The following is a 24,365-nucleotide window of genomic DNA, read 5'->3' on the forward strand; positions in this document are numbered from 1 at the left end:
AGCTACTGTAGGTCTATACTGCTCCTACATGGTGTAACAATACATCATGTAGATGTATATAATGAACAGACTAGGTCTATACTGCTCCTACATGGACTAACAATACATCATGTAGATGTATATAATGAACAGACTAGGTCTATACTGCTCCTACATGGTGTAACAATACATCATGTAGATGTATATAATGAACAGACTAGGTCTATACTGCTCCTACATGGTGTAACAATACATCATGTAGATGTATATAATGAACAGATTAGGTCTATACTGCTCCTACATGGACTAACAATACATCATGTAGATGTATATAATGAACAGACTAGGTCTATACTGCTCCTACATGGTGTAACAATACATCATGTAGATGTATATAATGAACAGACTAGGTCTATACTGCTCCTACATGGTGTAACAATACGCCACTACCGTTCAAATGTTTGGGGTCACTTAAATATCCTTTTTTTAAGAAAAGCACATTATTTGTAAACAGTGTTTTTGCATGCAGCAATTCAACCATGAAGGCCTGATTCACGCAGTCTCTGACTAAATTCCAGACAGTGTCACCAGCAAAGCACCCCCACACCATCACATCTCCATTTTTCACGGTGGGAATCGCACACGCGGAGATCATCCGTTCACATACTCTGCGTCTCACAAAGACACGGCGGTTAGAATCAAAGATCTCAAATTTGGACTCATCAGACCAAAGGACAAATTTCCCTGGTTTAATGTCCATTTCTACCAGTCTAATGTCTATTTCTTATGTTTCTTGGCCCAAGAAAGTCTCTTCTTATTATTGGTGTCCTTTAGTAGTGGTTTCTTTGCAGCAATTCGACCATGAAGGTCTGATTCACACAGTCTCCTCTGAACAGTTGATGTTGATATGTGTCTGTTACTTGAACTCTGTGAAGCATATATTTTGGGCTGCAATCTGAGGTGCAGTTAACTCTAAGGAACATATCTTCTGCAGCAGAGGTAACCCTGGGTCTTCATTTCCTGTGGCAATCCTCATGAGAGCCACCCATACCTTGTCACAACACAACTGATTGGCTCAAATGCATTAAGAAGGAAAGAAATTCCACAAATTAACATTTAACAAGGCACACCTGTTAACTGAAATTAATTCCAGGTGACTACCTCATGAAACTGGTTGAGGGAATGCCAAGAGTGTGCAAAGCTGTCATCAAGGCAAGGAGTGACTGCTTTGAAATATCTCAAATATAAAATGTATTTTGATTTGTTTAACGCTTTTGTCACAAATAATGTCGTGGTGTTGCAGGGAAGACCAAAATGCAGCAGAGTTGTGGATACTCATTCTTTTAATTCACAAAAACAAGAGTAAAGCATCCACAGGAAAAAAAAAAAAAAAAAAACGATACTCACGACAGAAACAGTTTTGCAGGCTATACTAACGCAGTGCAAAAACAATTCCCCACAAACACACAGACAAACACACCCAACTAATATAGGACTTCCAATCAAAGGCAACACCACACAGCTGCCTTCAATTGGAAGTCCACCCCAATTAACTCTACATAGAAACACCCAACCTAGACAGAACATAGAAAACACAACTTCTACTGCCACGCCCTGACCAAAACTATACACCTACTCCACCTGCTGGTCAGGACGTGGCACCTTTTTTGGTTACTACATGATTCCATGTGTTATTTCATAGTTTTGATGTCTTCAATGTTATTCTGCAATGTAGAAAATAGTCAAAATAAAGAAAAACCATTGAATGAGTAGATGTGTATAAACTTTTGACTGGTACTGTATGTAAATGTGATATTTCAGTTGTTGCTTTTGTTACATTTGAAACATTTCTAAAAAACGGTTTTTGCTTTGTCATTATGGGGTATTGTGATGTCATTATGGGCTATTGTGATGTCATTATGGGGTATTGTGAAGTCATTATGGGGTATTGTGATGTCATTATGGGGTATTGTGATGTTATTATGGGCTATTGTGATGTCATTATGGGGTATTGTGAAGTCATTATGGGGTATTGTGTGTAGATGGTTTAAATCAATGTTTTCCTCATAAATGTTTGAATAATGTAACAAAATGTGTAAAAAGTGAAGCGGTCTGAATACTTTCAAACAGCACTGTATATATTGGGGCAGTACTTAGTGACATCACTTCCTGAAACAGGAGGTGCAAATATATAACATAGGTTCACAATATCAACATTCAATGTATCAAAATATATGACCAAGCTGGAAGTGTAAACGCCAGCCCAGCCACAATCCTAGAGGTTCACTGATGATCAACCTCCTCCTTCACATCTGACTCCTGATGATCAACCTCCTCCTTCACATCTGACTCCTGATGATCAACCTCCTCCTTCACATCTGACTCCTGATGATCAACCTCCTCCTTCACATCTGACTCCTGATGATCAACCTCCTCCTTCACATCAGACCAGCTATCTATTTATCACTGTAAAAAAACAAACTCCAAATGTAGAACAGCCATGGAGGAGGGTGAAAGGATAGCAGCCCCAACTGTCAGTGAGAGAGGAGGCTATTCTGGATAGGGCAGGTACTTTTGTGTAGTTCCTGTCCCTAGAAGTGAGGACGGAGATAATAGTAACATAATATTCAGTGTGGTGTAATCTGACTATAATGAAGTCTGTTTCTTGTGAGGTTTTCTGTCCTCAGATAAAGAGCTCTATGAAAGCCAGTCTACATATGAAGAGGTCCCAATGAAGAGCAGTGGTTCTCAGTCCTGGGGACTTAAAGAGGGGCACATTTTTGTTTTTGCCTTCACACTGCACAGCTGATTCAAATGATTCAAACTCATCATCAAGCTTCAAGTGGTATTTATGTATTCATTTGTGATGCCATCCTTGATATGATTCTGTTATTGTCACATGCTACACATGTACATATGTGTGCCCATGCATCTATCAATCCAATGTTATCATGATTTGTTATCAGGGATATTATACTTTAGTAATCCACAATGACCTGGTGATGTAACAGTCTAATAATTACATTGTCTTCCATATTCCTACAGATACCTTGTAACTGGAGATTCCTTCATAACGATTGCCTACAGTTACCGTGTAGGGCACTGCAAGGTTGGGTGACCAGGGTCATCTGGTACTGCCTCCTGGAGGAATCCAGGTGTGTGAAGGCTACCTGTGTCCTGCGTAACTTCATGAGGATGGACACGAGGACCAGGAGGGGATCTGCAGCTCGCCGCCGTGTGCCAGAGGAGGAGTCTGCTGCTCTGCAGGATGTTTCAAGGATGGGGTCCAACAACGCAGCAAGAGAGGCAATCCGTGTGCAGGAGATCTTCACCTCCTACTTCTTCAAAGAGGGTGCTGTTCCCTGGCAACACCATAGACTACACTATGCACAACCAAAGGCTCTTTTAAGAGCCATTCACATTGCAATAAGAGTATTCTTCCATTTACTGAGCTATGTCAACTGCAGTTATTCAAGTCCCAATTTCTCTCCCTTTGATTTCTACTTCTCAGGTGAGGGTGCTGTTTAGGTAAGGGTGTGATGTCTGTGCAAAAACAAAACAGACTATTTTAAATCACCCATATTGAAAAAATGTTGAACAATTAGACACCCTATAACCCACACCTACACACTCATGTATCAATCTGATTGATGGATTGTGTTGTGCAGTAAGCAGGTTCAGGTGTATAACTGTGGCTCCTTCCACCTTCAAAGAATAGGCAAGAGGGCCAACCATGGAGAATAGTAAGACACTTCATTATTTCTATAACTACACTATATTGTTTGTCCTTGTTGGTCCGTTCATGTTTTTCAGCATAAAGTACTCTGCAGCCACTTAGTGTGGTGTGGACACCAGGTGAGGCCACACACAGATTCCTGTTGAACACTGTCGCTTTAACTACCTTATTTTCTCAATAACAGTCTCTCTCCTTCACTTTATCGCTTTCTCCTCTTCTCCCTAAATCCTCTAGGTTATATCAGCTGTGTCGGTGAACCCCTCCTGCATCTGAACTGGCTACATAGAGGGCACAGCATGATCAGAGGTGAGAGGTCACTTGGTCAGGTCAACAGGAAGTATTATTAAAGAGATGCTTTACATTGAATTACAGATAGAGATGCAGTAGTCCCAGAGTTAATGATCCAAGGTCAGTTTATATTATACAGGAAGTATTATTAAAGAGATGCTTTACATTGAAATACAGATAGAAATGCAGTAGTCCCAGAGTTAATGATCCAAGGTCAGTTTATATTATACAGGAAGTATTATTAAGGAGATGCTTTACATTGAAATACAGACAGAGATGCAGTAGTCACCGAGTTAATGATCCCAGGTCAGTTTTGCATTTCACCTCCTGATTGATGACTAACAATGTTAGAATAAAAAATATAAACACAAGGTTTAAACATGCTCTATTCTACTCAATCCATAGGCTTCATTAATGTCATTCAGGCTGTTTTGAAGTTGATACAACTGGCTATGATAGCTGAGGTTCATAGGTTCTGAACTAATATGTATACCAAACGTTTGGGTCCATACACAGATCGGCTAGATAGCTAGCTACACATCCATAGGCATACAGGTATTTTAATCATCCACTGCACAATAAGCAAGAACATAGCTAGCTACGTTATTTCATCTATCTGCATGGCAAATATCAGCAAGGCAAGCTTACACAATTGTACATTCAATTTTCAGTAAATTCTTCAGCTGGCTAGATTCTATACATTCACTGTTTCACAAAACAACAGCCTGGTTTGCTGGTTGTTTCAGGAGTCCCTAAAACAACCAGAATGACAATTACATACTCATGTCACAACACCCATAATGCTAGTCAGCTAGCTGGTTAATGTTAGCTAGTCAGCTAGCTGGTTAATGTTAGCTAGTCAGCTAGCTGGTTAATGTTAGCTAGTCAGCTAGCTGGTTAATGTTAGCTAGTCAGCTAGCTGGTTAATGTTAGCTAGTCAGCTAGCTGTTTAATGTTAGCTAGTCCGTTAGCTGGCTAATGTTAGCTATTCAGCTAGCTGGCTAAATCGCGATTTTCGTAAATAAACTTTATGATAAGAAAAAGCATAATCGTTTGTCTCTACATTAACTAACATTTCTGTCAACTGTACATGTTTCTGCATGATTCGTTATGACGTTATAATCCCTTACATTTGCTTCCATCCTAGTATTTCTGTCCGCCATCTTTGATCCAGTTCAGTTCTGTGTAGGGGTACCCCTCTCTCCTAGTGTTTCTGTCCGCCATCTTTGATCCAGTTCAGTTCTGTGTAGGGTTATGCCTCTCTCCTAGTATTTCTGTCCTCCATCTTTGATCCAGTTCAGTTCTGTGTAGGGGTATCCCTCTCTCCTAGTATTTCTGTCCGCCATCTTAGATCCAGTTCAGTTCTGTGTAGGGGTACCCCTCTCTCCTAGTATTTCTGTCCGCCATCTTAGATCCAGTTCAGTTCAGTTCTGTGTAGGGGTACCCCTCTCTCCTAGTATTGCTGAAGAAAGTAATGAATATTTTATGACCAGCGATGTCCCTTATTCCTACCCTTTAACTTTTTATCTGACAAAATATACATTTTACTCAACTGCGTTACCCACTCCAGTCAGCAGATGGCGGTCTGGGAATTTAACGCGATGCTGTTGGTGTGACGTATAATCTAGTGGACGGAACTCTTCTTTCAACAGCAGCAACAGTTAGTCAGACACCACGGTAGCTTGCTAGACAAAATAGCCGAACAATAAAGCTCTTTAGACGCGTTAGTGTATATTAGCCACTGTGTTTTAAACCCTCTTCTGTCGTCTAGTTAGTTATCCGATTTAATTTCATATTTACGGTGTTTTTGTTATTATTCAGCTAGCAGGCTGGTTAAGTTAGCATTAGCCTAGCTAGCTAACATCTCCGACCATGCGGTCACTGATCTACTCTCCTGCTAAAGAAGAGAATATCACAGTAAAACAAGAAGTAGAGGGTGAGGCCGTTACTGTGAAAGAAGAAAAAGACGCGTTCAGAGTGAAAGAGGAGGAGGATGTTACAGTAAAAGAAGAGGAGGATGCAGTTTATGGAGTGAAAGATGAGGAGGAGATGACTGTTACATCGATAAAGGAGGAAACTGGACATCTGGGCCCGGTTTCCCAAACGCATCTTAAGGCGTCCAATGGTTCTAACGGTGAACTTAGCCATAAGATGGGTTTGAGAAACCGTTCCCTGATTAACACTAGTAAGTACTGTCTTAAATACAGAGGCACAAACTCTGCAGTTGTTGAACTGATGTGTGGTGTTAAAGCGGAAATATGCAATAGCTACATCCATATTGTGACTTTTAAATTATTAATTTATAGCCATTGATTGTTGAAGAATATAACACATGCCTCATGAGCTTAGTTCACCAGTTTACCCAATCAGATCCCCAAATAAGCTTTTTTTACTCCAATGTCTAGAAACAATGTAAATCAACACTGTATAGCCTCAACATGGTTAAAACTATAATGTTGATATCATGGATGGTCAGTCCTTGCATCCATAGGTCTGTCTATGAATTTGAAAGTAGTTACATTTCTCCAACCCCATAATCATCTTATAACCAAAACAGTGGTGGAATTACAGTTTTGTTGTTGTATGAACGGCAGATTGCTGGGTTGTGTGGGTTTTTTCAACAGTAACAAAATGGCTGCCCAGAGGCTTGGTTTGGTAAACAGCTGAGGGATGGGGGAAGGAGGAGTGTAACCACTCAAATTTATTCATCCAGGATGTCATAATTATAGTTTAACCAGGTTTCTAGGATATATAGTATATTCTAGAATTCATCCATGATGTCATAATGATAGTTTAACCAGGTTTCTAGGCTATATAGTATATTCTAGAATTCATCCATGATGTCATAATGATAGTTTAACCAGGTTTCTAGGCTATATAGTATATTCTAGAATTCATCCATGATGTCATAATGATAGTTTAACCAGGTTTCTGGGCTATATAGTATATTCTAGAATTGCCAGTGTAGATTTCCTGTGGAGGCAAATTATTAGAGCTGTTGATAAGTCGTTGTATAGTATTCAGCCAATTGTTTTTCATGCCATTACATTAAAGGCAAGACATACCTAGATTCAATTACATTCATGAATTGGTTTGAAACCTTTGTTTTAAACCCGTCTCAAAATTGGTGCCTTGCCGGATTTGTAAAAAATGGTTTGTCATGAAACTCTATTTTTTAAATGTATTTAAATGTAACCTTTATTTAACTAGGCAAGTCAGTTAAGAACAAATTCTTATTTACAATGCCTGCCTACCCCGGACAACGCTGGGCCAATTGTGCGCCGCCCTATGGGACTCCAAATCACGGCCGGTTGTGATACAGCCTGGATTTGAACCAGGGTGTCTGTAGTGAAGCCTCAAGCACTGAGATGCAGTGTCCGTTGCGCCACTCGGGAGCCCCAAAATCATGTTCTAGTGCTGTCCCCAACTAAAATACATCTTGGTCAACCAAGAGTCATCTGTTCTTTCTACCAATCACCCCATGTGTTTTTATAAAATCTGTATGTACTGAACTTGTCTGATGCTTTAAGCACGCTGTTTGATTAAATAAATAAGACACACAAATGACGAGGGAGCCAGTCGTCAACATGACCTGACTGGAGGGAGCCAGTCGTCAACATGACCTGACTGGAGGGAGCCAGTCGTCAACATGACCTGACTGGAGGGAGCCAGTCGTCAACATGACCTGACTGGAGGGAGCCAGTCGTCAACATGACCTGACTGGAGGGAGCCAGTCTTCAACATGACCTGACTGGAGGGAGCCAGTCGTCAACATGACCTGACTGGAGGGAGCCGACCAGTTCTGAAAGCCTTTTGCCGTACCCTCATCCTACTCCTCTGGTGATGTAGACGTTATCCCAGGCGCTCTCATTTGTTGACTTCTGTAACCGTAAAAGCCTTGGTTTCATGCATGTTAACATCAGAAGCCTCCTCCCTAAGTTTGTTTTACTCACTGCTTTAGCACACTCCGCCAACCTTGATGTCCTTGCCGTGTCTGAATCCTGGCTTTGGAAGGTCACCAAAAATTCTGAAATTTCCATCCCCAACTACAACATTTTCCATCAAAATGAGAGGAGTTGCAATCTACTGCAGAGATGGCCTGCAATGTTCTATCATACATTCCAGGTCTAAGCCCAAACAGTTCAAGCTTTTAATTTAAAAAATGAATCTCTCCAGAAATAAGTCTCTCACTGTTGCCGCCTGTTACAGACCCCCCTCAGCTCCCAGCTGCCCTGGACACCATATGTGAATTGATTGGCTCCCATCTATCTTCAGAGTTTGTTCTGTTAGGTGACCTAAACTGGGATATACTTAACCTCTCTAGGGGTTTTCAAAACGTTTGAAATGCTATTACTTCAATTTCTCAAACATATGACTATTTTACAGCTATTTAAAGACAAGACTCTCGTTAATCTAACCACACTGTCCGATTTCAAAAAGGCTTTACAGCGAAAGCAAAATATTAGATTATGTCAGCAGACTACCCAGCCAGAAATAATCAGACACCCATTTTTCAAGCTAGCATATAATGTCACAAAAACCCAGAAGACAGCTAAATGCAGCACTCACCTTTGATGATCTTCATCAGATGACACACCTAGGACATTATGTTATACAATACATGCATGTTTTGTTCAATCAAGTTCATATTTATATCAAAAAACAGCTTTTTACATTAGCATGTGACGTTCAGAACTAGCATACCCCCCGCAAACTTCCGGGGAATTTACTAACAATTTACTAAATTACTCACGATAAACGTTCACAAAAAGCATAACAATTATTTTAAGAATTATAGATACAGAACTCCTCTATGCACTCGATATGTCCGATTTTAAAATAGCTTTTCGGATGAAGCACATTTTGCAATATTCTAAGTACATAGCCCAGCCATCACGGGCTAGCTATTTAGACACCCGGCAAGTTTAGCCTTCACCAAAATCAGATTTACTATAAGAAAAATGGTCTTACCTTTCCTGTTCTTCGTCAGAATGCACTCCCAGGACTTCTACTTCAATAACAAATGTAGGTTTGGTCCCAAATAATCCATCGTTATATCCAAACATCCTCTGTTTTGTTCGTGCGTTCTAGACACTATCCCAATGGTAAATCACGGTCGCACGCATGGCGCATAACGTGACATTTTTTTGAAATATTCCATTGTCGTACTTCGAAGCATGTCAACCGCTGTTTAAAATCAATTTTTATGCAATTTATCTCGTAGAAAAGCGATAATATTCCGACCGGGAATCTGCGTGTCTGTAAACAGAGGGAAAAACAGAAAGGCGGGGGCGGCCAGTGCTCGAGCCTAAGCCCTTTGTCCTCTGATAGACCACTTAGCAAAAGCGCTCGTGTGTTTCAGCCAGGGCTTTGAATTACGTCATTCAGGTTTTTCCCGGGCTCTGAGAGCCCATTGGAGCCGTAGGAAGTGTCACGTAACAGCAGAGATCCTTTGTAATGAATAGAGATGACAAAGAAGGGCAAGAAATGGTCAGACAGGTTACTTCCTGTACAGAATCTTCTCAGGTTTTGGCCTGCCAAATGAGTTCTGTTATACTCACAGACACCATTCAAACAGTTTTAGAAACTTTGGAGTGTTTTCTATCCAAAGCTAATAATTATATGCATATTCTAGTTTCTGGGCAGGACTAATAATCAGATTAAATCGGGTACGTTTTTTATCCAGCCGTGAAAATACTGCCCCCTAGCCATAAGAGGTTAACCTCTCTAGGGGGTGTGGGACGCTACCGTCCCACATGGCCAACATCCAGTGAAATTGCAGAGCACCAAATTCAAAAACAGAAATACTCATAAGAATTCATAAAACATACAAGTGTTATACATCGGTTTAAAGATTAACTTCTTGTTAATCAAACCACGGTGTCAGATTTCATAAAGGCTTTACCGTGAAAGCATACCATGCGATTATCTGAGAACAGCGCCCAGCAGACAAATCATTACAAACAGTTACCAGCCAAGTAGAGGAGTTACACAAGTCAGAAATAGCGATAAAATGAATCACTTACTTTTGATGATCTTCATATCGTTGCAACTCACAAGACTCCCATTTACTCAATAAATGTTTGTTTTGTTCGATAAAGTCTCTCTTTATATCCAAAAACCTCCGTTTTGTTCATGCGTTTTGTTCAGTAATCCACAGGCTCAAAGGCAATCACAACAGCCAGACGAAAAATCCGAAAAGTATCAGTAAAGTTCGTAGAAACATGTCAAACGATGTTTATAATCAATCTTCAGGTTGTTTTTAGCCTAAATAATATATAACATTTCAACCGGACAATAACGTCGTCAATATAAAAGGTAAACAAGAAAGGTGCGCTCTCGGTCTCGCGCATGAAAAATCTCTGAGATACTGAATGGTCCACTCATTCAGAGTGGTCTTACACTCTCATTTTTCAGGATGCAAGCCTGAAACTATTTGTAAAGACTGTTGACATCTAGTGGAAGCCATAGGAAGTGCAATTTGAGACCTAAGTCAATGGAATCTGTATAGGCAGTCAATGGAAAACTACAACAACAACAAATCCCAGTTCCTGGATGTATTTTTCTCAGGTTTTCGCCGTCATATCAGTTCTGTTATACTCACAGACATTATTTTAACAGTTTTGGAAACTTTAGAGTGTTTTCTATCCAAATCTACCAAGTTTACTTTGGCACGCTTTTCATCCGGAGGTGAAAACAGTGCCCCCTACCCTAGTGAGGTTAACACCCCGGCCGTCCTACAATTCAAGCTAGATGCCCTCAATCTCACACAAATTATCAAGGAACCCACCAGGTACAACCCCTAAATCTGTAAACATGGGCACCCTCATAGATATTATCCTGACCAACTTGCCCTCCAAATACACCTCTGCTGTTTTCAATCAGGATCTCAGCGATCACTGCCTCATCGCCTGCATCCGTTATGGGTTTGCGGTCAAACGGCCACCCCTCATCACTGTCACATGCTCCCTAGAACACTTCTGCGAGCAGGCCTTTCTAATCGACCTGGTATACATATTCGTCGCCAAACCCACTGGCTCCAGGTCATCTATAAGTCTTTGCTAGGCCGACTTCACTCAGCTCACTGGTCACCATAGCAACACCCACCCATAGCACGCGCTCCAGGAGGTATATCTCACTGGTCATCCCCAAAGCCAACACCTCCTTTGGCCGCCTTTCCTTCCAGTTCTCTGCTGCCAATGACTGCAACGAATTGCAAAAATCGCTGAAGTTGGAGACATATATCTCCCTCACTAACTTTAACCTCTTGGGGCTAGGTGGGACGCTAGCGTGCCACCTGTGGTGCACTCCATCAACAGCAGGTGCATTTCAAGAGCGGCAAATTTGAATCCAAATAAATGTCAAAATTCAAATTTTTCAAAAATACAACTATGTTACACCATTTGAAAGATAAACATCTCCTTAATCTAACCACGTTTTACGATTTCAAAAAGGTTTTACGGCGAAAGCATAAATTTAGAGTATGTTAGGACAGTACATTTACAAGAGTTGTGTGTAATGTTTTGTCAAGTCAAAGACAGGGTCACCAAAACCATAAAACCAGCTAAAATGATACACTAACCTTTTACAATCTCCATCAGATGACACTCCTAGGACATTATGTTAGACAATGCATGCATTTTTAGTTCTATCAAGTTCATATTTATATACAAAAACAGCGTTTTACTATGGCATTGATGTTGAGGAAATCGTTTCCCTCCAATAACCGGCAGTCAAGTCAGCGTCACAAATTAAATAATTAAAATTAGAAAACATTGGTAAAATATTATATTGTCATTTAAAGAATTATAGATTTACATCTTTTGAACGCAATCAACTTGCCAGATTTAAAAATAACCTTACTGGGAAATCACACTTTGCAATAATCTGAGCACTGTGCCCAGAAAAATACGCGTTGCGATACAGACTAGACGTCATGTTGGGGAGATCTAAAATCGAAAATACTATGTAAATAATCCATTACCTTTGATTCTCTTCATCAGATGTCACTTCCAGGTATCACAGGTCCATAACGAATGTAGTTTTGTTCAAAAAAGCTCATCATTTATGTCCAAAAATCTCCGTCTCGTTAGCACATGATGTAAGCCAGCCGGACTTCTCGTCATGAACGAGGGGAAAAAATATATTTCCGTTCGTTCAAACATGTCAAACGTTGTATAGCATAAATCATTAGGGCCTTTTTTAACCAGAACATGAATAATATTCAAGGTGGACGAATGCATAGCCTTTTATAACGTATTGGAACGAGGGTACCCAACATGAAGTAGCGCGCCAGGTGTCTAATGGGACATCACCGTTCCATGGCTCTTGTTCGGTCAGATCTCCCTCCAGAAGACTCAAAACACTTTGTAAAGGCTGGTGACATCTAGTGGAAGCAATAGGAAGTGCCAAAATATTCCTAAACCCCTGTGTTTTTCAATGGGATAGGTTTAAAATCAATACAACACATCAGGTATCCACTTCCTGTCAGAAAATGTCTCAGGGTTTTGCCTGCCAAATGAGTTCTGTTATACTCACAGACACCATTCAAACAGTTTTGGAAACTTTAGAGTGTTTTCTATCCATATATAATAAGTATATGCATATTCTAGTTACTGGGTAGGATTAGTAACCAGATTAAATCGGGTACATTTTTTTTATCCAGACGTGCAAATGCTGCCCCCTAGACCCAACAGGTTAAGCATCAGCTATCTGAGCAGCTTACCGATCGCTGCAGCTGTACACAGCCCATCTGTAAATAGCCCATCTGTAAATAGCCCATCCAACTGCCTACCTCATCCCCATGTTTTTATTTACGTTTTTTTGCTCTTTTGCACACCAGTATTTCTACTTGAACATCTATCACTCCAGTGTTAAATTGTAATTACTTCACTACTATGGCCTATTTATTGCCTTACCTCCGTACTCCATTTGCACACACTATATATAGATTTTCTATTGTGTTATTGACTGTTCGTTTGTTTATCCAACGTGTAACTCTGTTGTTTTTGTCGCACTGCTTTGCTTTATCTTGGCCAGGTTGCAGTTGTAAATGAGAACTTGTTCTCAACTAGCCTACCTGGTTAAATAAAGGTGAAATACATTATTATTTTTTTTTAATCTTAGCTTTATTGACAACACTCAAATGGATACTGTCATTAACGCAGTTCTTCAATAATTACACATAATACTTAATACTGTAGATGTTTAGTTACAGTCACATGATCAACTATCAGAAGATCCAGGAAATACTTTTCTGAATGCCAGTCACATGACAAACATCACGACATGCAACAACAACCAAAGTGCTTCTTCATTCATTACTCTGGTAAAGACAGTTATGCCGTGCTCCACGTTGGATCCAACATCCCTAACAAATTGATGTTTATAATGTGTTATTGTCTGCTTGATTTACTGTAGGGTCTCGTTAGTCCGTTTGGAAACGGAGATACTTAGCTCATAATGTGTAGAGAACTGTTCCTTGATGGATAGGCTATTGTTCAACACACAGAGCTATTTTCCTATATTTGTTGTTAGGTGTAGTTATGGGTCCTACAGTAGGTCTATGTTATTGTTAGGTGAAGTTATGGGTCCTACAGTAGGTCTATGTTATTGTTAGGTGAAGTTATGGGTCCTACAGTAGGTCTATGTTATTGTTAGGTGAAGTTATGGGTCCTACAGTAGGTCTATGTTGTTGTTAGGTGAAGTTATGGGCCAATTTGGCAAACAGTGTACAAACCCTCATTGTCAGGCTGATGAAAAAGCCAAAGAGCATTTTACTGGTTGAAGTGTTTTTTAAGTATAAAGCGGTTGATTTGCGATGACGACACAAACATTATATTAAGCAGGAGATTCAAGCGAGCCTGACAATTATAATCCAAAGTAGTGTGAAATGAACTCATAATCAACCTGGTAATGGAGGTTACTCCCCTGAGCAAAAATCTTTTCTCACCAGCAAACATAGAAAAGGGCCTCCAATCTTAGATGTTACTACTAATGTGAAAACAAGACAAAATATGACTATTGTTGCTCATTTTAAGACAAATGTCAAGTAATCATTACATTCATTACAGATGTCAATTGTTGTTCAACATCATGGCTACGCTGTTGGCATGACCTTTTACAGTGGATTTCTGCTGTTGTGGGCCTTTAACCATCTGTATGACTTTGTCATTCACACAGGAGAGAGACGGGACTATCGTGGATCCTCTGGGGAGCCTCAACAACCTCATGATGCTGATGAGGCAGAGAAGAGTCTCTCCAGATCAGAACTCCTCAAGAAACACCAGCAGAGACCCACAGGGAAGATAATTAACCTCTCTGACTGTGGGAAGAGATTCACCTCATCAGGCATTAAAATTCATCGGAGAAGCCACACAGTAGAGAAAGCTTATTGCTGTACTCAATGTGGGAAGAGTTTTGATACATCTAGCCATCTTATTGTACACCAAAGAACACGCACAGGAGAGAAATCTTATAGCTGTGATGAATGTGGGAAGAGTTTTACTCATCGAAGCAGCCTGATATCACACCAGAGAATACACACAGGAGAGAAACTTTCTAGCTGTGATGAATGTGGGAAGAGTTTTACTCGTTCAACCAGCCTGAAATTACACCAGAGAACACACACAGGAGAGAAATCTTTTAGCTGTGATCAATGTGGGAAGAGTTTTACTCAACTAGGCAACCTGATAACACACCAGAGAACACACACAGGAGAGAAACCATATAGCTGTGATGAATGTGGGAAGAGTTTTACTCAATCAACCAGCCTGAAATTCCACCAGAGAAAACACACAGGAGAGAAACCTTTTAGCTGTGATCAATGTGGGAAGAGTTTTACTCATCGAAGCAGCCTGATATCACACCAGAGAATACACACAGGAGAGAAACTTTCTAGCTGTGATGAATGTGGGAAGAGTTTTACTCGTTCAACCAGCCTGAAATTACACCAGAGAACACACACAGGAGAGAAACCTTTTAGCTGTGATCAATGTGGGAAGAGTTTTACTCAGCTAATCAACCTGATAACACACCAGAGAACACACACAGGAGAGAAACCATACAGCTGTGATGAATGTGGGCAGAGTTTTACTCATTCAACCAGCCTGAAATTACACCAGAGAACACGCACAGGAGAGAAACCTTTTAGCTGTGATCAATGTGGGAAGTGTTTTACTCATCGAAGCAGCCTGATATCACACCAGAGAATACACACAGGAGAGAAACCGTATATCTGTGATGAGTGTGGGAAGAGTTTTACTTGCTTGCGCAATCTGACTCTTCACCAGAGAACACACACAGGAGAGAAACCCTATAGCTGTACTCGATGTGGGAAGTTTTTTTAAAAATCTAACCATCTGACGATACACCAAAGAAGACACACAGGAGAGAAACCCTATAGCTGTACTCAATGTGGGAAGAGTTTTGTTCAATCTGGAGAACTGAAGATGCACCAGAGAAGACACACAGGAGAGAAACCCTATAGCTGTACTCGATGTGGCAAGAGTTTTGTTCAATCTGGCAAACTGAAGATACACCAAAGAACACACACGGGAGAAAAACCTTATAGCTGTGGTCAATGTGGGAAGAGGTTTGCTGCATCTAGCACTCTGACTCAACACCAGAGAACACACACAGGAGAGAAACCTTATAGCTGTGATCAATGTGGGAAGAGTTTTACTACATCTAGCACTCTGACTCTACACCAGAGAACACACACAGGAGAGAAACCTTATAGCTGTGATCAATGTAACAAGAGATACTCTGATAAAAGACATCTGATCAAACATCAGAAAATACATACATGAAGGAGTTGTTTCATGATATCAATGATATGTCACAATGTAGAATGTTTTAACATTGTAGAAGGAGTATTTTAGTGATGTCACAATGTAGAACCCTAAACGTTTGTCCCCTGTTCTATTGATTTCAACATGATATGGATATTAGCCTCAGGGGGAAAATCCAGGCTCTGAAATGGAAGAGTTACTATTTATGTGATTTAACAAAAAGTGACTAACAAAAAAAGAGTTGGTGACCATGTTGGTGACCCACTGGAATCAAAATGCAACACTTCAAAATGTAGCTAGCTGTTTTCTACAAATTGTCCTCTAACCAGGGATGTACACATTACTCCCATATTCCATGTGGATTTTGAGCTGTTAGTTTAACAGGACGTGCAACCTCATCTCCCTCCTCTCACACAATTGATTTCAACATGATATCGATGAGTGATGACATAAATGTTGTGTTCCTTTGTTTAGCGACCCCTACATTTAAATGTTTCACTCCAAAATGTAGCTGACTGTCTTCTGCTGGTTGTCCTCTAATCAGTGAGGTAAAAGACATCTCCCATTTCCATGTGTTTTTTTAGTTGTGTTAGTTTCAACATCACGTACAACCTGATTTCACCCTTAATCGATATCAGTGATTTATTGCTACTTGTCAAAACAACAGTGTTTCTGGTGCTTGTGCAGTTTATAAGGAGCTTGTTTTTAAAAAGTAATATGATTATTGTGGCAGATGTTTGTGTATGTAGCACATGTTATGTTTAGGTTTTCAATTTATCACAAACTGTTTCTGCATATTGGTTATTGATTTGTACATGTTAAAACTGTGTTTTGACATTGGGGATATCCCACCTAGAAAAATGTCATTGAAAATACCTTGAAAAAAGGACTATGCAACCAAATATTTATTTATGCAACCGACTGACAATTTTTGGTACAATTATATTGACATTGTTGCCCTGCTATTAGAATATCAGGGTTCATTCTCAGATGTGCCAACCCAAATGTACTAGAGCATGACATTGGGGACTGGGCCCCGATCCAACAACATGCCTATTTAGTGAACCCTGAGAAGAGAGAGAAGCTCGAAATGAGACATGTCCCTGGTAAGGACAACTTGGTTGCTGATTGTGGGCAGTTAATAAGTTTTGCGTTAGCCAGTGCCATTGATTACAATTTATTTTGACTGGTTTTTTGGCGATGAGTTTTATCTCTTATTCTTTTCCGTATTTTTCGTTCCAAGGGGACCAGAGTTCTAGAAGCTAGTGGGGAAAAAAATATAAAAAATGTGTTCCAGAAGCGTTTTAGGGTTTTTTTCTTGTTGTTTTTAATTGTTGACAGCCAGTAGACACCATGTTTATATTGTAGAAGGTGAAGCATTGTAGTTGATTATAATGAGAAATGGAAGTTGTTTTCTGTTGGTGGTAAGCATTCTATTAAGGTGTTAGTCTTTGGTTTTTCCATTTTGTTTTGAGGTTGGACTTTAGCACGTCTAGCTCGTTAGCACGTCTAGCTCGTTAGCACGTCTAGCTCGTTAGCACGTCTAGCTCGTTAGCACGTCTAGCTCGTTAGCCCGTCTAGCTCGTTAGCATGTATAGCTCGTTAGCACGTCTAGCTCGTTAGCACGTCTAGCTCGTTAGCCCGTCTAGCTCGTTAGCACGTCTAGCTCGTTACCACGTCTAGCTCGTTAGCACGTAGGACGCACTGATTGGTGTCACCTCGTTAGTCAGTATGTGTTACACCTGTGCTGGCTTGTCCATCTCGTTAGTGGGAAGGTGTTTCACCTGAGCTGGTCCAGGTTCTATTTAAGAGTGTCTGGCCCAGTGCTCCAGTTGTCTTGATACATGTGGAGAGTCAACACCTTTAGTTGCTCCACCTTTTTGGTTTACTTCCTGTCTTTAAGTTTGGTGTGGGTTTTTCTTTTGTTTTCCTCTTCTTGGGCAGATTTAGTGGGTCTCATGGTGGGTGTCTTTTAGGTCCCAGTTGTTGTTACTAGTCAACTTTCAGTGGACACTGAGAGAGCAAAACTGCAACTTTGTTATAATACTTTTATTGCATCAAATGGTGGTTTTATGCAACAGAATAGAGGGTTCTTAGAACTATTGTGTCTGTGTTCTACTGAGGATGGGCCTCTGGGAGAAAACACTGACAGGAGATTTACAATGTATTTTGGGTGATAAAACCTAAAGAGACCGCATTCCAGAACATGAGTTAATGTTTCTGTTCTATATGGTACCAGGGAGAGATGACCCCAGGGCCAGACCCTGGTCTCTACACAAAGAGTACTGTTTTTACAGCAGATACTGTCTGCTGAGAATTAGAAGCATCTTTCATACAAATCTTAAGCTTGTGACCCATTCTATTCATCGGTTGTTTGTCATGTAGGTTGAAAGGGGTGTATCTTGGCTTTAAAATACCTTTGTACTTTTGTATCGTGGTTCTCAACGAGTCATCTGGGGGTGATTCGTCGACCAGCCATCATTATCGTAGAGCACTCAATTGATTCACCCTATATTTGCGTGTTGTATTGACCTGCTCCCTTATTAATAAGTTCATAAAGATTTAGTTTAAGTATAACTCTGACTTGTGTGATAAGTTTGTCTCATTTGATGTTAAAGAAATTAATCACCACATTTGGGGATGTGAATCTTCACTTGGTGACCGCTCCTGGTGACCTGGGTAAATGGTGCACCAGGGATCCCTCTAACTTGGGATCTCAGGGAGACCACACTTCAGGAACGGAGCAGATGGTCCCACCTTTGATCTGAGAGGCAGTGAGCTGAGTGGATACCACATCTCGAACGTAGTTAAAAAAAAAAAAGAGGTGAGCGAAGTAAAGTGGAGTTTTTAGAAAAGCCTCGTAGGCTCTGAGTGTGTATTCCTGTGTGGAGGTGTAAACAGGGCCCAGTCAGGAGGCTCTGAGTGTGTATTCCTGTGTGGAGGTGTAAACAGGGCCCAGTCAGGAGGCTCTGAGTGTGTATTCCTGTGTGGAGGTGTAAACAGGGCCCAGTCAGGAGGCTCTGAGTGTGTATTCCTGTGTGGAGGTGTAAACAGGGCCCAGTCAGTAGGCTCTGAGTGTGTATTCCTGTGTGGAGGTGTAAACAGGGCCCAGTCAGTAGGCTCTGAGTGTGTGTTCCTGTGTGGAGGTGTAAACAGGGCCCAGTCAGGAGGCTCTGAGTGTGTATTCCTGGGTGGAGGTGTAAACAGGGCCCAGTCAGGAGGCTCTGAGTGTGTATTCCTGTGTGGAGGTGTAAACAGGGCCCAGTCAGTAGGCTCTGAGTGTGTATTCCTGTGGGGGGGGGGGGGGGGGGGGCGCCGCCTTGGAGGTGTAAAGCCCAGCCAGCCATCTGTGAACTGAATGAAAACTAGAATCTGTGTTTACTAGTTAAGACCATTTATGATATAGTATAAGCTAGTAAGGTGCACCTGTAATTATTTTAAACATATACTTGATTTAAACCTGTAATAGTTAGTTAACGTTAGCTAGTTCATTATCACAAAAGTGAGAACTGCTCTAGATTGGAAACTTACGTTAATGAGAGTAAAGCCATGTTGGCTTTATGGAAACTTGTTTTAAACCTGTACTTATTCTAAACCTGTAATTATTTTAAACCTGTACCCCATTTTAGAAGTAATGAAAAATGTATGAGTTGCATTATCCTAGGAACTAACCATGAGATAGAAATGTGGAAATATTCCTGCAGGTTAAAATATTGTTGAAAAACAACTAATTGATTAGGTATGTTTGGGAATAGCATTGTGTGACTGTGATATGAGAGTTGTGTGACTGTTGTGGTGGCTAATTTCCGCATTACCAAATGAGGAGTTACAAACACACCAGTCCGAGTTAAACTACATCTTTAATACTTAAGATACTTTTGCAAAAGTTCTTGACCTTCAATAATACACTCTCTCGAATGAACCAGGAAGGTGATGACAGAATGGCTACAGGGATCTTTTATAGCAACGATACAGCCCCTTCAACGTACATTGACAAACCACAGATACTTAGTAACAGTTCACAAAGGTTAAGTTTTGTATGACAGATATCAATAAAACACATCAGACAGTAACTGCTATGTCAACAGGGTTCATTATATAGACCAGTATCTGGTCCCCGTAGAACTGTCCCTCCCTGTTACGGTATTGAACAAAAACACAATTTCATCCAATGGCATATATCAATTGTCAACTCTAGATACTCCCATCTCAAGCAAACCCCCTCTTGACCCTACTCCTGGACAGGCTCACTGGAGGGAGTGAGCCTCTAGGCCATATATTATCACAGGATAAGTGCGAGATCTAAGAGAGGACATACAAGGGTCCATTTACTGCCATAATCCTCCCCCCAATAAAGAAAAGGAGGGAGTGACTTGCTCACAGACAAGTCATTGGTTCCGCAGTAATCACGCCATCCCTTCACATGGTTTAAGAAATAGGTAAAGACACATTCCCATGACGACAAGTCTGACCTCTCCCCTCTCTGGGCCCCAAGTGTCTGAGCCCCAGCTAAGGGAGACGTGCAACTGAAAAGACACCAGAGTCCAATGGAGACTTTCTAATGACAAGTACCTCAAATAAGCATATTATATTAATAAAACATCTTAATTATCTATGTTACCCAACTAATTCTGATTCGTCCACGACACTGTGATATGAGAGTTGTGTGACTGTGATATGAGAGTTGTGCGACTGTGATATGAGAGTTGTGTGACTGTGGAAATGAGTCTTAATCAGATGAAACCAAAGTTTATTTTTTTGTTCTGCTGGGAGGATGTTTGGAGAGCTGCTTCGTTGCTATGGAGAGTCCCTGAAAAAGCAAATGGAATGGTTGTCGTGACTACCTGAGAATTTCTTACGTTTTATATGGATTCTTTGAATATATGATGAATTGTATGTGTGTATAATCGATTACTAGAGATTTGATGAAGTAATACTGGGAATATAATTAGATACAATTTAAACAACCCATATGTAGACGAACGTAGGTTTTGAGTTGGTATCTTTAATGGATCATTTGATAAAGATGAGGTTTAAGCAGTCTACAAAGTCTGGGCAGTTGTCTCAGAAACTGATGGGAGTGTGTCCACTTTAGGGTAAGTTACCCTAACGATGTAACTATAAAACGCTTATTGGATTTTCTCCATCCGGCTACTACATTTGAAATAAAAACTGCCCTTAAGGCCTGTGGGGGGTTCTTCCCAGTATGAGAGGAGTTGCTAGATTTATTGAATAAACCTTTTTCCATAAAGTTAGAGTGTACAAAGGTGGCTGACTAGCTGTTGATGTTGAAGAAGCGTCCCGTCCACTAGATTATACGTCACAGTGGCAGAATCACCTGAAAGACACACATCGCCATCTGCCGACTGGAGTTGGTATCGCAGTTGAGAAAATACTTTCAGACAAAAAGCTCAAAAGCGACTGCTCCTAAAAACCAACGACTCCCTTTGAAAACGAGCGATGTGGCATCATAAACATTTATTATAGTGTAAAAATGTACTTCAAAGTGTAGATAAATAGAATAACTTTGGTCATACCCAGTCAGCACGTGACGTCCAAAGGACGTTGAATTATGGTCGATATCAGGTCTGTCTGTTGTGGCCGCTATTTCGCCCTAAAAGAGTCATCCCAAATTGGGCTGTGTATAACTATTTAAATGTCTCTCGGACCAGGTGACTTTTATCAATATACACTCTAAAAAGATAAGGTTCCTGGAGTATCCTTTAGGGGTTCTTCAAATTGGAACTGTGGGGGAACCCCTAAAAGTTATTTGAAGAACCTTTTGTGGGAACCCCTATAAGTTATTTGAAGAACCCCTTATCATGGTTCCTCAAAGAACCTTTTGGGGTTCATTTTTTAAACTCCCTGTCCACCCTCCCTCCATTATAAAAACATATTTTAATATTAATAATAACAATATTGACAGTATTGATTTAAATAATTCATTGTTTATTTAGTGGCACCACAAATGTAAATTAATATTTACAAAACAATTTACCAAACAAAACACATTACAAAATTGCAACATTTCTGCAGGCATGTCAGACCATAATACATAATACATTTACTTTGTATAGTGCTTTTCATGACATTTTTTGTTTACATTTTACATTTTAGTCATTTAGCAGATGCTCTTATCCAGAGCGACTTACAGTAGTGAATGCATACATTTCATTTCATGAATTTTTGTTGTTGTTGTACTGGCCCCCCGTGGGAATCAAACCCACAACCCTGGCGTTGCAAACACCATCCTCTACCAACTGAGCCACAGGGGAATACATGACATGACATTTAAAAAATACAACTAATGATGTACAATAAAAACAACATTAAAGATGAATCATAGGTAAACTAACAATATTGTAGACTTGATGCTAAATACAGATTTTTTCAGCTTTAGTGTGTATTGTCACGTCCTGACCAGTAAAAGGGGTTATTTGTTTGTGTGTTTTGGGGGTTTTGGGTGATGTTCTATGTTATTCTATTTCTATGTTTAATCTAGGTTGTCTATGTTGGAATTATTTGGGGTTGGTCTCTAATTGGAGGCAGCTGAATCTCGTTGCCTCTGATTAGAGACCATATTTAAGTAGGGGGTTTTCTCATTGTGTTTTGTGGGTGGTTATTTTCTGTTTAGTGTTTAGTGTACCTGACAGTACTGTTTGGCTGTCGTTTTTCTTGTTTTGTTTAAATGTTCGAATAAATATTTAAATATGAGCACTCAACCCGCTGCGCCTTGGTCTACTCCCTTCGACGGCCGTTACAGAACCACCCACCACAAGAAGACCAAGCAGCGTGGACTGGAGCACCGGGGAGAAGGATCGACATGGAAGGAGGAACGATGATTCTGGGAGGACAAATTAAGGGAGCTACAGGAGCCTGAGAGGCAGCCCCCCCCCAAAATGGGGGGGGGGGGGGGGCACACAGGGAGTTGGGGTAAGTCAGGTTGGAGACCTGAGCCAACTCCTCGTGCTTATTATGGGGAGCGACGGATCAAGCAGGCACCCTGTTATGCTGAGTTACGCACTGTGTCGCCAGTGCGCAGCTATAGCCCGGTGCGGTCGATACGGGCTCCTCAGCATTGCCGTGCTAGAGTTGGCACTCAGCCAGGGAGAAGTGCGCCGGCACAGCACATCTGGCCACCAGTGCGTCTCCTAGGTCCAGCCTACCCTGCGCCTGCTCTACGCACGGCAGCCATCATTCCCCAGCACAGCCCAGTTCGCCCTGTGCCAGCGCTCTGCCCGTGCCGGGCTATAGTGACCATCCAGCCAGGACGGTGTGTGCCAGCCCTGAGCTCCAGATCTCCGGTACGCCTCCATAGCCCAGTACGTCCTGTTCCTGCTCCTCGCACTAGCCCTGAGGTGCGTGTCACTAGTCTGGCACCTCCAAAGCCAGTCCCACGCATCAGGCCTCCAGTGCGCCTGCCCAGTCCAGTATGTCCTGTTCCTGCTCCTCGCACTAGCCCGGCGCCTCCAAAGCCATTCCCATGCATCAGGCCTCCAGTGCGCCTGCTCAGTCCAGTACGTCCTGTTTCTGCTCCTCGCACTAGCCCTGTGGTGCGTGTTACTAGTCTGGCGCCTCCAAAGCCAGCCCCACGCATCAGGCCTCCAGTGCGCATTCCCCGTCCAGAGCTTCCGGCGACAGTTCCCCGTCCAGAGCTTCCGGCGACAGTTCCCCGTCCAGAGCTTCCGGCGATAGTTCCCTGTTCGGAGCTTCCGGCAACAGTTCCCCGCCCGGAGCTTCCGGCGACAGTTTACAGTCCGGAGCCTGCAGAGACGGCCTACAGTCCGGAGCCGGCAGAGACGGCCTACAGTCCGGAGCCTGCAGAGACGGCCTACAGTCCGGAGCCGGCAGAGACGGCCTACAGTCCGGAGCCAGCAGAGACGGCCTACAGTCCGGAGCCGGCAGAGATGCTCCCCAGCCAGGTGTCTGCAGCGACGCTCCCCAGCCTAGAGTCTACGGAACGGGAGCTACGCCAAGAGCCACATCCGTGGGGGGAGGATTGGGATGGGGGGGTGTAGCACAGGAACCGTCCTTGACGGTGGCCACCCTCCCTTTCCTCCCTTTAGGTTTGGGGTTGTTTTTGTGTTTTTTTTTAGTTTGAGGTGCATTTCGGGGTCTGCACCTTTGGGGGGGGGGGGGGGGGGTACTGTCACGTCCTGACCAGTAAAAGGGGTTATTTGTTATTGTAGTTTGGTCAGGGTGTGGCAGGGAGTGTTTGTTTTGGGTGTTTTGGGTGATGTTCTATGTTTGTATTGACTGCTATGTAGGTTAAATGTACACTTCAAATGCAGCTGTCCTACAACATATCTGTACCTTCTTCTTGATCCCAATTGCATTGTGTCCATGTTCTGTCCTATAAGAGTTTCAAAGGAAGAGAAAATGTGTCAAAGAATAGTCTTACAAGCATTAATATATATATATATATATAAAATAAATATTGAAAGATTATAGGCATCGACAAATAATATAATATAAAATAGAAGAACATATTGGAGAAAGCACTAGCCAATACAGTACTGCCATACAGTAACAGTACTGCCATACAGCCCTAATATCACATTTCAAGATAT

General features: G+C 41.5%; 1 pseudogene; it reads left to right on the forward strand.

Annotated features, from left to right (window-relative positions):
• The first annotated feature begins 14,115 nt into the window (after positions 1-14,115).
• On the forward strand, positions 14,116-15,813 carry LOC145875965 (uncharacterized; annotated as a pseudogene).
• The last annotated feature ends 8,552 nt before the right edge of the window (positions 15,814-24,365 follow it).

Source organism: Salmo salar, unplaced genomic scaffold (assembly GCF_965601325.2).
Source record: "Salmo salar unplaced genomic scaffold, fSalSal1 ptg000408l, whole genome shotgun sequence".
NCBI lineage: Eukaryota > Metazoa > Chordata > Actinopteri > Salmoniformes > Salmonidae > Salmo > Salmo salar.